Below are 15,000 nucleotides of genomic sequence, written 5' to 3' on the forward strand. Positions count from 1 at the left end.
AAATCAAAAATCGCCTTACATAAGTGGTAAATAATAATGTGAAATTGAATGTAAGCTTCAATTTAATTACAAAAACAGATCAAATGAACGTTTCGGGTTTCCCCTTTATCAATAAAATAGGATGAATGAAACGAGTGGTTTAGGCATTGCACTGTGATCCGGAAGGTCCCGGGTTCAGGCACTTTCGCTTTTTTTTTTTTTTTTTCTCCCTTGGGCAAGATTATTAACCCCACAATTTGCTCATCTGGAAAACATGGGTGATTCCTGTTGACATTAGACATCCTATTTAATGAAGTATCTATATTCCTTCCTGGAATGCCGAGGCGACGGTATCTTATGATGCCGTAGCGGAGGGGCGGAATTTTTTTGACAGACTCCCAACAACGACCTGTACACTAAACGGTTTGTCAAACAACCACAACACATGCTGATATTGAAGAAGAAACTGTAAGTGACCTCTTCCGGTGGTGTAAAAAAAAAAAATAAAAACATAAAAACAACAAACAAAAAAACAAACAAACAATAAACAACAAAAAATAAGCAAACAAACAAACAAAGAAATAAAACGTAAAGCACCATGAACAAGACAACCTACTTTGATAAACTGCCACCAAACAGTTGGCTATTTATGCCCTCGGCCAAAATAAATAAATAAAAATATCCCAGAGGTCAGTTAGTTGACGAACAAACAATACCAGTACTCAGTACTTTGGAAAGTATCGATTATCGTCCCGGTATCGACCAAAAAAAGTAAATAAAAGCGTTGTATGCCAAATCATGCAAAATGACTACCGCCCAGTGGCGCCTGCATCGCTTGTCCTGAATTGACATGGAGCCGGAGTTTATTTCGATTTCTATAACGTGAAACGAACAATAGCAATTGCTTACTAACCTTTGGATAGGACGCTATCTATCGCAAAGTACTTTCCGTAGGATCTAACAGACCCAGTTACTCAATTACTGCCGAGTGGACGGGTAAGGCAGAAAAAAAAATCTTGACTCGATCATAACCATCATCAATATCATTATTACTATTATAACCATCACATCATTCTTATCATCACCATCATCAATATCAATATTACCAATATAACAACCACCACCACCACAACCACCACCACCACCATCATCATCATCATCATCATCATCATCATCGTCATCATCACCACCACCACCACCATCATCATCATCATCATCACCACCACCACCACCATCATCATCATCATCGCCATCACCACAACCACCACCACTACCACTGTCACCATCACCATCAATACTACCAACACCGCCACCACCACTCACTCCATCAACAACATCATAATTATCTCCGTCGCCCCACCAGATGTTACACTTGCCACAATTTCATGACTTTCACAAATGTAGCACACACACCCAATCAAATGAATTGCTCATTACAAATAAGTCTATCTCATTAGCCAAATCAATGGTAACCGCTGCATTTACGTATCACAGTTGAAGTTGCTGAAGCTACTACTACTTACATACCGCTGCTATTATTACTGTTATGGCTGATACTAAACTTTGTTTCTGCTGCTGCTGCTGCTACTACTACTACTACTACTACTACTACTACTACTACTACTACTACTACTATTGTTGCTGCTGCTACTGCTGCTACTACTACTACTACTACTACTACTACTACTACTACTACTACTACTACTACTACTACTATTGTTGCTGCTGCTGCTACTACTACTACTACTACTACTACTACTACTACTACTACTACTACTACTACTACTACTACTACTCCTACTACTACTTTGAACACTCGGTTGATCTAATATAAAAAATACCGTTGCGGTTGAAACAGTTCATATACACACAACACAACAAAATAATCCATATGCTAGTGGCAACATCCGGAGTCCATTGTTATTGTTATGACTATAAAACCATCAATGGCACAGTAAAACCACGACATAATATTATCATGGGATTACAACAGGTGTTACATCTCACCAGTGATAAGTCAATTTTAAAGGCACACTAATTAGTACAGCAAATGATGATTATACTCGTTTAAGTTTTACATTCAAATGAGGACACAATTCATTTGGTTGCACATATTCTTTTTTTTTTTTTCTCTTCGTTCTTTCTTTCTGCTTGTTTTTATTTATTTTTTTCTCTTTATTTTGTTTGTTTGTTAATGAATGCATGTCATGAAAATGGACCTTTATAACCCCCCCCCCCACACACACACACACACACACATACACACACACACGTTATTAATGTATTCAGCTAGTTCAAAACCTGCTCACTACATTTCCATGTTAATATTATTTAAATATTATATCAATTGGCATTTCAAAGATAGATAGATAGATAGATAGATAGATAGATAGATAGATAGATAGATAGATAGATAGATAGATAGATAGATAGATAGATAGAGAGAGAGAAAAAGAGAGAGAGAGACAGAGAGAGATAGAGGGAGAGAGAAAAAAAGAGAGAGAGAGAGAGAAAGAGAGAGAGAGAGAGAGAGAGAGAGAGAGAGAGAGAGAGAGAGAGAGAGAGAGAGAGAGAGAGAGCGCACGATATGCACGAATTAAATGGCTACAAACCAAACACTGTTATATCACGAGCGCAAAGACCTCTATCTTACTCGAAGACACATATACATATAAAACATTTCAAGTATAATTATGATCAACTTCTACAATATTGTTTCGAGCATCAGCTCTCATCAGGAAGAGGAACTTCCACTTCCTGATGAGAGCGAACGCTCGAAACAATATTGTAGAAGTAGAAGTTGATCATAAGTATTTAGGAAATGTTTTATAAATAGCTCCTTGTATCAAAAAGTTGAGCACTATTATTTCATTTATTATTTTTGTTTTGTTTTTGTTTTTATAATATATATATATATATATATATATATATATATATTATATATATATATACATACATATATATATATATATATATATATATATATATATATATATATATATATAGCTGCCCATCGAATAAAATAGCAACAGACTCTAATGTTAAACGACAAAGCCAAAGAGAGACAGATCCCTCTATCTAAATATGTATCTTAAGGGCCGTACGTTGTTTTATCAGGGCAATCTTTACACGACAACAAAGACATAATTGCATTCGTAATTTCGTACCACCTCCTAGACACAAACATACAGCAGCGGATATCAAAAGACGACCACCCAAGGCGACCCATCATCGACTTTCTTTTTTAGAGTTATAGATAGAATGAAGTTGATGTCACTCGGGTCTTCGTTATTGTTTGTTTCTATTTTGCCATCCGCGTTTATGAGTAATTCTCATAACCAGACTATAAACGTTTGGGGTTACAAATAGTTTTGCGTGTTGGTCCGTTATACTTCTGGATGGCAATGCGGTAACCTTCTTACCCAAGCGCACACAATCTATATTATAAGCGATCATGTGATAGATAGGTCTTAAGTCTAATATTAAGTCCTAAATTAATTTTGATCTGCTGAAACACTCTATTATCTCATCGTTTGCTATTCGACTTTGGTCCTCTCAACAGAAATAGAAACAAAACAAAGTTGAATCACGTTATCAACCTTTTAACGCACATAATATCTTATCTCTAATTTTTTTTTTTTAATCTAATCTGCAACTGATAACCCCCCCCCCCCCCCCACCCCGCCAAAAAAAAAAAAAGAAAAAAGGAAGAAAGAAAAGAATAAGAAAAAATAAAAGAAAGATAAAAAAGAAAGATAAGAAGGAAAGAAAATGCAGACAATACAAAAGAAAAAAAAAAGTTTTTTTTTAAAAAGGCGAAACAAAAAAACAACAACCAAAAACAACGATATAACATCGACACCAAAGTCACGATCTACAAAAAAAAGGGGAGTAATCGAAATGTATACAAAGGAAAGAAAAGGTAAACAATGAGGGCTTGCTGTACCGCTCGATATTTTAGGGTCCAGAACGTCAAACTCCTAAACGAAACTAGAACATTTATTATATAACGCAATGTCCACTAAAAGCGCTCAAAGCGTTTCACAAGGGATCCCTAATCAACAGTGATATCTAACATGTAAGACAGGACATAACGCCTGTTAGGCGCACTATATATATATATATATATATATATATATATATATATAATATATATAATATATATATATATATATATATATATATATATATATATAATTTCTTTTTCCGACAAAGACAACGCTGTTAACGGTCAGATACTCATTTTACATCTGGGTACGATGAGAGTAAAGAGAGGGAGGAAAACTGAAAGTTTGTAAAGCGCATTGAACATGGTAAATCCGTGGAAATTATGTGCTTTATAATAAATGTTAATATTTGATCTGGTTCACCCCTGACACCGTTTATACCAGATTGAAGTGATGGCTTTCACAGACCTGCCTGGAACTATGAAAAGTTCGTAGAAATACGAATTTTTGGCTCCAGCTACAGAACTGCCTACGCCTCATTGACTCAATAAATCTTGTTGAGATTGAGAAGGAAAGTTTAATTCAATAGAGAATCTATAATATTCAGGACTTTGAACTGTTTTTTGGACCATAATCATCATCATTGCATTTTTCACCCTGGGTCAGGGTATAGGCCGCAGACAAACACTTTCCATCCTTCTTTCTTTATCCTGAGCTAACTTTTTTTTTTTTTATCTCGCTCGTTCCATGTTTTTTTTTCACTTCTCTGTATATCAGCTTCTTTAATTCTTTTCGGCTTTGTCCGTTGTCCTTCATAAGTTTTGTCATTGTAGAAACTCTTCCGTTGCCCACACTAAAAAAAAAGGATTTGATTTGTCCGTCTATCTGCGTTTGGACCATGCTGAGGGCAAATTGTTTATTTCTACAGCTATTTAAAGTGAGTTGTCCCCCCCCCCCCCCCCCCCCCCCCCCCCCCCCGCTGAACACTACGAGTTTTTAAAAAAGATTCAAATAGACAGCTCTGTTTTCATATTAACAATACAATGACACCACTCAACCCCGGTGGGTGTCAACCAGTCACTTGTAACAATTTAAACACTTATAGATAGGGATACAGATAGTGATGCTGAAGGCTGACTTGTTATCAGTAACAATATCACTACTATTGTTGTTGTCGTCAACGGACAAAACAACTTTTTTAAAGTTTTAGTGCGGCTATGTGGTCTAGTGGTATGACACTCGCTTTCGGATCGGAGGGTCCTGGGTTCGAGCCTCGCTCGGCGTATAGTTGAGTTCTTGCAAAAGGCTCTTTACTCACATTCTCTCACCGTACTGATGTGCAAAATAAGTACCTGGCCGTAAACAGCGTAGTCTATGTCGAATTTTTGTTGTTGTTGTAATTTCGCCTAACAGGCGTCATGTCTCGTTCTACATGTTACGTGTTTCCGTTGGTGAGGGACACATTGTAAAGCGCTTTGAGCACGTTTAGTGGATATTGCGCAATATAAAAAAAAGTTCATTAAAAACAACTTACATCTGTGACCCATCGTCTGAGATACCGAGATGGTTTGGGTGGAGGTTAAAAAACAGAATCGATAGCCCGAGGTAAGTGAGCGTTAGTACAAAAAAAAAGGACACCTAACCGGGGACTGCTAGTGTGTGACATGGTGGTAGTCAGAAAATAGAATTGATAGCCAAAAACATGTGATCAATCAACCGCCCCAAAACGGCATGACGGTTGAGGTAGTTAACCAGATAAAACTGCCCTACTTTCCATCATTTTGAGGTTTGAATGAAACTAACACGTTGTAAATAAAACAAGGTCGAACCAACCAAATGCCTAACGGTTGTTTACTTTCAACAACATGCGTAACCATCCAATATTTCAAACCTAACATTTGCTGAATTTCTGGAACCTTATGAAGCTAATAGTAATAGATAGAACGAAGTTGACGTCACTCGGGTCTTTGTTATATGCCATTCAAGTTTATGAGCAATATTCATTAAAATGTATTAGCTCTATAAAAGTCCATGGTCACACATAGTTTTGTGTGTTGGTCCGTTATACTTCAGGATGGCAATGTTGCGAGCTTCGAAGCCAAGCGCATACTATCTATACGGGGGAAGGAAAATCCAGTAAATTCTGTTGATCATCTGTCTGGCTACCTAGATTCTCATCAAGGAGGAGATGATATTTAATGCCATTCAACTATTCCACTTTTATCATTATTTTGCCCCTTTTGTTAGTTACAAACTCTTTAACTTTCTGAATCTTTTAAGTCAACATTACCATACTATCTATCATATTTTGGACCTCAAAACGTATTAACTTACTCAATCCTCGAGATTTTTGCTACTTTTCAAAATTGGAAGAAATGTATTAAAAATGAGCATGTGCATAGATAAACTGTTTTTAACATGCAAAACCTAAAAACAAAATAGCTTTGATACTGCGCCTATATTTTGTCTTTTTTTTTAAAAAACTTATGAGATAAATAGACATGGGGTACAAGTAACCCAGTCGGTGTTAGGGTTGAGCGAGTTAACATATGAGAAATCATTCTGGATGGCAAACCTGTTCAACCTGCACAGACGTCGATACGGCAATAACCCTGGATTTAAATGGATGATAAAACTACAACAATAGATGACAATAATAATAAATTGGTTTTAAAAAAATAGTAAGCTGCCATGGCATTAATATAATAAAATTAATCTGAATGAATTAGATGTGTGACATCAATCGCAAATAAATAGATGACCCCCCCCCTTTTTCCCATCCCCCTCTCTTCTTTCTTCCTCCCTCTCATCCTCTCTTCTCTCTCTCTCTCTCTCTCTCTCTCTCTCTCTCTCTCCCTCTCTTTCACTCTCCCTCTCTCTCTCTCTAAAACACACACACACACACACACACAGTAACAAACAAATACGTCTATAAAAGTAACGAAGTTGACGCCAGTCTGATCTCTACTACTATTTTTGACGCAAGTTAATGTTAGTGATTTGCTCACACTACAATAGATAATATTAGACTAGAAACGTTAAAGGCGGAAAGGTTACACACAGTTTTGTGTGTTGGCATGTGTAAAACTGGCCGGTGATGTTGCGAGTATTTTAGCTAAACGTTTAGCATCAATACAGATATGTGATGATGCAATGAATATGAATATATGCCATTGGTTATAACCGAAGCGCCGTTTTACTCGACATTAACGCTATGCGTTTAGGTAAAATAGTCATAACATCAGCCGGCCGGATATAACGTACCATACAGACAAACTGTGTGAACCATGGGAAACAGTCAAATGCATAGTTATTGTTTTGGGAGATGATATTTTTTTCCTTGTAAATCATCTCTCTGTTATGTATTATTGTATTTGTTATTTTTAATGTATAATGTAAGCATTTGAGTGTGTTCCTCTTTGTTGGATTTTGCACTTGTGTCCGGATGAGACTTATAAGTGATCTCAAACTAAGTACATTGGTGGTATGCTCTTGGAATCTCCATCTGATCCCTATTTGTTCCCAGTTCCCCTATGTCTTACTTTCTCTTGGGTGCTTTAATTGTACGTAATTCTAGAACTTTTTGCTATCCCATTTTCTTCCTTTTTACTGGTGCTGATATAACCTAAATGTGTTGCAAGCGCCGTAAAACCCTTAAAAACATTTTTTTTAAAAAAACATAGTCTGATATATAACATTTAGTGAGAAGTCGTCACGAAAATGGATGTCTGACTAAAAATAACAAAGAGCTGATTGACGTCAAATCCGAACCATCTTTCAAGCTAAAAATATAGATAGAACGAAGTTGACGTCACTTAAGTCTTTATATATAATATGGGTTTATTTTTTAAATCCATGTTTATGAGTAACCCCAAATAATGTATATAAATTAATATTCAATGTGTACGACATCATGTGATCAGTATTTATTTTTAAATAGGCATATATTTATAATGTAGTCAAGTGATGAGGAAGAAGATAAGTGAAAATTCCATCCTCAACACGACCACTTCAGAGCCACGAGACCCGTGGAGCCATGTAGAATCCGGTTTCTATTGTGTGAGGGGGACAATAGTAATTGTCAGCTATCCTTTGGATAGAACGCATCACGAAGTAGGCTATTTTCCGTCAGATCTCACAGAACCAGCCACCCTGCTGGGTGGACCGAACGGGGGTGGGGGGGGGGGGGGGGGGTCAGAAAATAAAATCGACACTTTGCTGGGATCGATCTCGGTCCCTTTGCGAGTGAAGCGAGTGGTCTATCAACTGAGCTATTAGGATCCCTACTTCTAACAATACACTTGTGTATCTATTATCCACAAATATACAAAAATAGCCCCAACAAGGAAAACTTTTTCACAATCCACGCACTGAAAATTAAAAGAAAAATCCGGATGCTAGATTTGATTATAAATTAAAAGGTAAAAATTTAAATATAATGCAAAACACAATCTAGTCACTAGGGAACGACGTGCATTTAGTTGTAGGTCTGATAACCCAATTCCTTATGGGCTAATTATTGTAGGGTAATGGAAATCTAAAATAAAAAAATTACTCAAAATATTGTCCCTTATTAATGAATTACATCAATGTTAAACTAGGCCCATAAGTTGGTTCGGGTGTCAGACCTGCATATATGTAGGGCTACATGTCACTTGGGAGTAATAATAATAATAATAATAATAATAATAATAATAATAATAATAATAATAATAATAATAATAATAATAGGTAATAATAATAATAATAATAATAATAATAATAATAATAATAATAATAATAATAATAATAATAATAATAGGTAATAATAATAATAATAATAATAATAATAATAATAATAATAATAATAATAATAACAATAAATAGATAATAATATTAACCAATAGGGGGGGGGGGGGGTATTAAAAGAGAATAGACACGCCTACACAATACACATCTCTCTCAAACACACAATGATGAAATCGGTTGTAGTTGTATCCATAATCCACTGAAAATCCGAAAACAGAACGTGAGGTCATGTGTAGAAGTAGATAGAAGTGGGAATCGATAAAAATAATTTGAATGGGTGAATGAATGAATGATTTAATGAATGGATGAATAATCACTAGAAAATAATATATAAGAAACAGTCAGAATTACGTAAGAAAACGGACCGTCGAAGCAGCGAATATTCACACAATTCAATGCATGCGGCCTGGTTAAGCCACAACACTTTCAAAAACGAGGAGAAAGTTTTTTTGTCCATTGAGCCATTGAACCTACACACCCACTTTATCCAGTGAAAACCTACGTACGCTAAAATTACACACGACGAGGAGTGAACACACACGAACTCATAGGCTTACGTTACAACCTAGACACACTAGACAAGAGCTAAAATAGCTACACACAAAAACACACAAATGACTACACACACTCAGACGGACTTCCTTCGTTCACACAAAAATAGCTCATGTTGCGGTAAATTTAGAGTGTGTGTATGTGTATGTATGTATGTGTGTGTGTGTGTGTGTGTGTGTGTGTGTGTCTGCGTGTGTGTAAAGTTTTACTTGTTTAGAAGAATGGAGCATAGTAGGAAGGATGTCAAGTGCGATGGAGTGTGTAATATGAAATATTATAGCACACATCCGTCTGTAAGTGAAATATTATGAGGTGCCCACAATACCATCGGAAATTAGATACACAGCTGTTTGTGATTAATATTTGATTAATATAATCGAATACAATAAATTAGCATAGTTACTGTAAGGTACGCCACGCCGAACAGATGCAGCAATGACTGTTATGAATGAATGATAAATTATAGTAAAACCCCTCTTGAAAACCACAACAACGATGTGCCACATCATTGGGTCTTGTGCTATGGCACACTCGCCTTCAGTCCGGTAGGTCTTGGGTTCGAGTCAGAGCTCTTGAGGGGCGCAAAGTTGAGTTCTTGGAAAATGCTCCGTATGCACATTTTCTCACCGTATTCTGGTGTGATAGTATGAATATCTGGCCAATGAACGGATTTGCTCTGTCAAAACATGTTTTTAAAAGTTATATATAACGAGATAGAACAATTTAAATCTAGTCATAAAATGTGTACAAATATCTAGATGAAAATAACGAATGTGTGTGCGTGTGCGCCCCGTTTTTTAATTCATCTATCATAATTCCTTACATTCCTCTTTTGAATGTTTTAATCTAATTTTATGGGCTTTTTTTTTCAAGATTAAAGAACGAAACACACTTTCCTGAATGAAGACATTTATTTACATTCAAACTGTGTAAGTAAAGCTTTAATGGGGATGATCTATATTTGTTCAAAACTTTAGTTTTTATATAGCACAATATCAACTAAACGTGATTAAAGCGCTTTACGAGGAATCGCCGACCAACAGTAAGATGTAGAACGAGCAGCGTGGCGCATGTTAGGCGATAATACAATTCTTTTTTTTCGACAAAGGCAACGCCAGGCCAAGCACTCATTTTACACCTGAGTACGATGAGAGAATGTGAGTAAAGAGCCATTTCCAAGGACTCAAATATGCGCCGAGCGAGGCTCAAACCCAGGAGCTACCGATCCGAAAGCGAGTGTCATACAACGACGAGACCATACAGCCGCATCTTTCCATGTGCTCGAGGTCATTTTGAGCACACGGTGAAGAGTGTTCACAGATTGAGAAATACCCAACGCCACTACTGGTCATTTTGCTCAGCATTATTCATGGGTATGTGTACAACTTTCATAAACAAAGCAGCGTGTTTACATTTATTGACAGATGCCAAATCGTTGTATAGATAGTATGCGCTTGGCCAAGGAGTTCACAACATTGCCATCCGGAAGTATAACGGACCAACACACAAACTCTGTGTAACCATGAACTGTAATAAGTTTAGTGAGAACAACTCACAAACGCGGATGGCAAAAACAATAACAAAGGCCTGAGTGACGTCATCTTCGAACTATCCATAGATAGTTCGAAGATGACGTCACTCATGTCTTTGTTATTGTTTTTTGCCATCCGCGTTTGAGAGTAATTCTCACTGAACTGTATTAACCCGACTATAAACCTTCATGGATACACACAGTATTGTGTGTTGGTCCGTTATACTTCCGGATGGCAATGTTATGAGCTTCTTAGCCAAGCGAGATGGAACGAAACTGACCTCACTCAGCTCTTTGTTATTGTTTTTTTTAAAAGCTATTTTAATGATAAGTTATTCACTAAATTCTATTAATCAGACTATACACGTTTAGGATAACACATAATTTTTGTGTGTTGGTACGTTAAATTCGACGGGCGAACGTGGGTATTTTACCTATATGCATAACATCAACACAGTTTTGAAACAAATTATGATGACATAAAATGATATTCTCATAAATGTGACACATACGATCACGTGACATAATAGCGTGTGAAACGGAAGCTTGGATCCGTACTCCGCCTGATGAATGTAACAACGTTGTTTAGTGATGTGCACACCGCGGGGGATTGGGGAGTGGGCAAGGGGTGGGGTGGGGGGCGTGAAATGGTTGAGGGATTAAGGCATTAGACTAATCCTCAGAGATTTCTCGATCTCTTTTCTTTATTCATTGTGGAAGGAACCAAAACCCAATTTGAAATGGACCTCGACTGACATTATCTGTGGACACGTTTCTCCTGGGATGACGGTTGCAAAAGAATATTTTTTTTAAAATCTAGTCATTATTAGTGGTCTGAATCAGTGTTTTTATACTATTTTATTTGGATGTTAACAATAATTCTATTTCGTTAGTTTTTATTTTTGTTCTTCTGTTTTTTTTTTTTACAGAGAAAAAAGAAAGTATCCATTAATTGGCGTGAATTTGATTGTTCAACTCGATATTTTTAAGTGAAAAAATATACAAAAAACAACAACAAAAACCCACAAACCCCCCCCCCCCCCCACGAAAGAATATATATATATATATATATATATATATATATATATATATATATATATATATATATATATATATATATATATATATATATATATATATACCAGTTTGTTAGACCCACAGCAACAAGAATGATCAAGTTACACTTATGTAAAATAATTTCTTTGAACTCTTTAACACATGCTGTCAAACTGACTGACGTGTTTGCAGGTCTGATAACCCAAATTGTTATGGGCTCATTAAGTAATGGAAAAACTCGAAAACCTAAGCAAAATATTTTCCATTACAACAACATTGAATCAAACCCGCATCCGGCTTGCTAAGATCTGCCCGCTGTGTCAAAAAAAAAAAACAAAAAAAAACACACAAACAAACAAAACAGAACAAACAAACAAAAAAAAACACAAAAATAAAATAAAATTTAAAAAACAAACAAACAAACAAACAAAAACCAACAAAACAAACAAAAATCAAAAACAGAAAAATATTTTTTAAAAACAAAACAAAACAAGATAATATGCTTGTTGCGACGTGTACATATTATGCAGGTCTGACATCTGAACATCCCTATGGGCCTAGGTTAACATCGTTGTAATGGATATTTTGAGTAATTTATCTTTTTAGATTTCCTTTACAACAATGAATTGTGTTATCAGACCTGCAAATAAGTGCAAGTCGGCATGTAGGAAACATGTTTTTAAAATGAAATGGAATCAGCTACAACGACAGACATAAAAATCAATCATTTGAAAATTTATTTAAGAAAATAGATAAATAGGACTTGTTTAAAAATTTAAATAAAAAATAATGAATGAAGGTCTAAATTATTTTTTTTTCCCTATTATTTTTCATAAATTACTATTTGGTCTTTAAATATGTGAGCAAAGGGCATGATCTATATTAACTTTCCATGTGCTCGAGGTCATTGGTCACATTGCAAAATGTGCTCAAAGTGACCAACATAGTGAAACGTGTTCACAGATTTTGAATATACCAACATTACGATTGGTCATTGTGTTCAGCTTGACACATACACAGACTTTCATAAACAAAGCAGCGTGTTTACATTTAACTTGTTCAGAAATGTCCAATTGTTGGACAGCAACAAATCACGTGATTGATGACTCGGTTGGACGAAAACATGAATTTCGATAGTTCGAAGATGACGTTACTCATGACTTTGTTATTGTTTTTGCCATCCGCGTTTGTGAGTTGTTCTCACTAAACAGTATTAACCAGACTATAAAAGTTCATGGTTACACAGAGTTTGTGTGTTGGTCCGTTATACTTCCGGATGGCAATGTTGTGAACTCCTTGGCCAAGCGCATTCTATCAATAGATAGTTCAAAGTTGACGTCACTCAGGTCTTTGTTATTGTTTTTTGCCATCCGCGTTTGTGAGTAATTCTCACTAAACTGTATTAACCTGACTATAAACGATCATGGTCACACAGAGTTTTGTGTGTTGGTCCGTTATACTTCCGGATGGCAATGTTGTGAACTCCTTAGCCAAGCGCATACTATCTATAGATCGCTCCCAATAAGTGTTACTCATATTTGTGGTCGTCTGACTGACTAGGTAAAGTGTTATCAGTGAACAGTAAGAAATAATGTGGGTGAGTAGGCAAATGAAACAAGGTTTGGTTGGTACAGGTATGTAGGGCAACAGGTGATTGTGTCAGTCTGGTCGTTAGATAGATGGAGGATGTGGTGGAGGGGGTGGAGGAGGAGGAGGAGGAGGAAGAGGGATGAGGTGGAGGTGGATGAAGAAGAAGAAGAAGAAGAAGAAGAAGAAGAAGAAGAAGAAGAAGAAGAAGAAGAAGAAGAAGAAGAAGAAGAAGAAGAAGAAGAAGAAGAAGAAGAAGAAGAAGAAGAAGAAGAAGAAGAAGAAGAAGAAGAAGAAGAAGAAGAAGAATGTGAGCCAGTAAAGAGGTTTCCCAAGGATTCAACTTTACTTTACACCGTCCACAGGGGGACTCGAAACCAGCGGGTCCAAAGGCGAGTATAATACATGATATTATTACAAGAACACAACACCGAGCGAGAGACTTTAAAAGAAAATAAAAGGAGTCATCAGCGCCATTAGGCGAAACGGACAATATTAATTGCTTGCTATCCTTTAGATAGGACGCCATTCTACTCTATCGCTTACTATTTTCCTGTATAGGTATCTACCAGACCCAGCTACCTAATAACTGCTGGGTGGAAAGAGAGGTCAGAGAAAAATACAAACACAAAGGCTACGAAATTACAAGCGTTGTGTGGCCTTGAGTAAGTCACCTCTCCCTAGCTCACTTTGCGGCGCTGCTCTGCGGCTGACGCCTGGGTTATTCCAGTCTTCCCTTGGATTAGACCCTAAAGACAAATTTCCCCTTGGGGATGAATAAAGGGAATTTTATTATTATTTTTTTTTTTTTATGAAAGAAGCCAGACAATTAAAGAATGAACAATACAAGAAGAAGAAAAAACCATCCCCAAAAAAACCAGTCTACATCGACTGGGGATCGACCTCAGACTTTCTGATTAATGGTAGCTTGTCTGATCGGTATACTCGTCTCGTTCTACATGTTACGCGTTGCTGTTGGTCAGGGACCCCCTGCAAAGCGCTTTGAGCACGTTTAATGGATATTGCTCTATATATAAGCTCAAGTTGTTGTTTTTTTTTTTTTAAAATTTTTAAGACTGATTTTTTGGGATAATTTTGTTCCTTGTATTTTTCTTTCTTGCTTTGCCTGGCACCTTTCATACACACTTGATCAGATGTTTATCTTTTACCGGTGCCTGCTCCACTAGTTTCTTAATTTGGTACTCTTAGTAGGCAATGAATTTCACCCATCAGTCAATTTGAATTGAAAGAATGTTAAACGCATACCATATCATCCATACCGTTTAGAGATAATTGTTATCATAATATTATTAATGATATTATGTGTGTGACCCATCGCCTAAAAAAAACGGTTTTAAGTGTGAATGGTTAAGATGCTACAAAATGAATGTATAGTTTTACAACAACAACAACAACAACAAAAAAAAAAAACAACAACAAAAACACCAAAAAAAAAACAACAAACAAAAAAAAAAACATGATGGTTTATTGAGAAGAATGATATGATTTATAGAAAAAATTCATTTAAAATAAAATATTTTGTTTGTTTTGTTTTGTTTA

General features: G+C 36.1%; 1 protein-coding gene across 7 annotated transcripts in view; it reads right to left on the reverse strand.

Annotated features, from left to right (window-relative positions):
- LOC144980885 (diacylglycerol kinase delta-like) overlaps window positions 1-15,000 on the reverse strand; it is a 204,945-nt gene that overhangs the window by 52,587 nt on the left and 137,358 nt on the right. For 2 of the 7 annotated variants that reach the window (XM_078928782.1, XM_078928781.1), the window contains exon 1: window positions 9,066-9,287. The exons of 2 other annotated variants lie outside the window; for them this stretch is intronic. The gene's annotated coding sequence lies outside the window, so the exon portion shown is untranslated. Of the gene's footprint in view, window positions 1-1,820; window positions 1,931-9,065; window positions 9,288-15,000 lie in introns of those variants that run through there. 3 more of the 7 variants (XM_078928785.1, XM_078928783.1, XM_078928784.1) reach the window with 3 other exon arrangements.

The sequence above is a fragment of the Berghia stephanieae genome, chromosome 10 (genome assembly GCF_034508935.2).
Source record: "Berghia stephanieae isolate SIO BIC M18660-M18661 chromosome 10, UCSD_Bste_1.3, whole genome shotgun sequence".
Taxonomy (NCBI): Eukaryota; Metazoa; Mollusca; class Gastropoda; order Nudibranchia; family Aeolidiidae; genus Berghia; species Berghia stephanieae.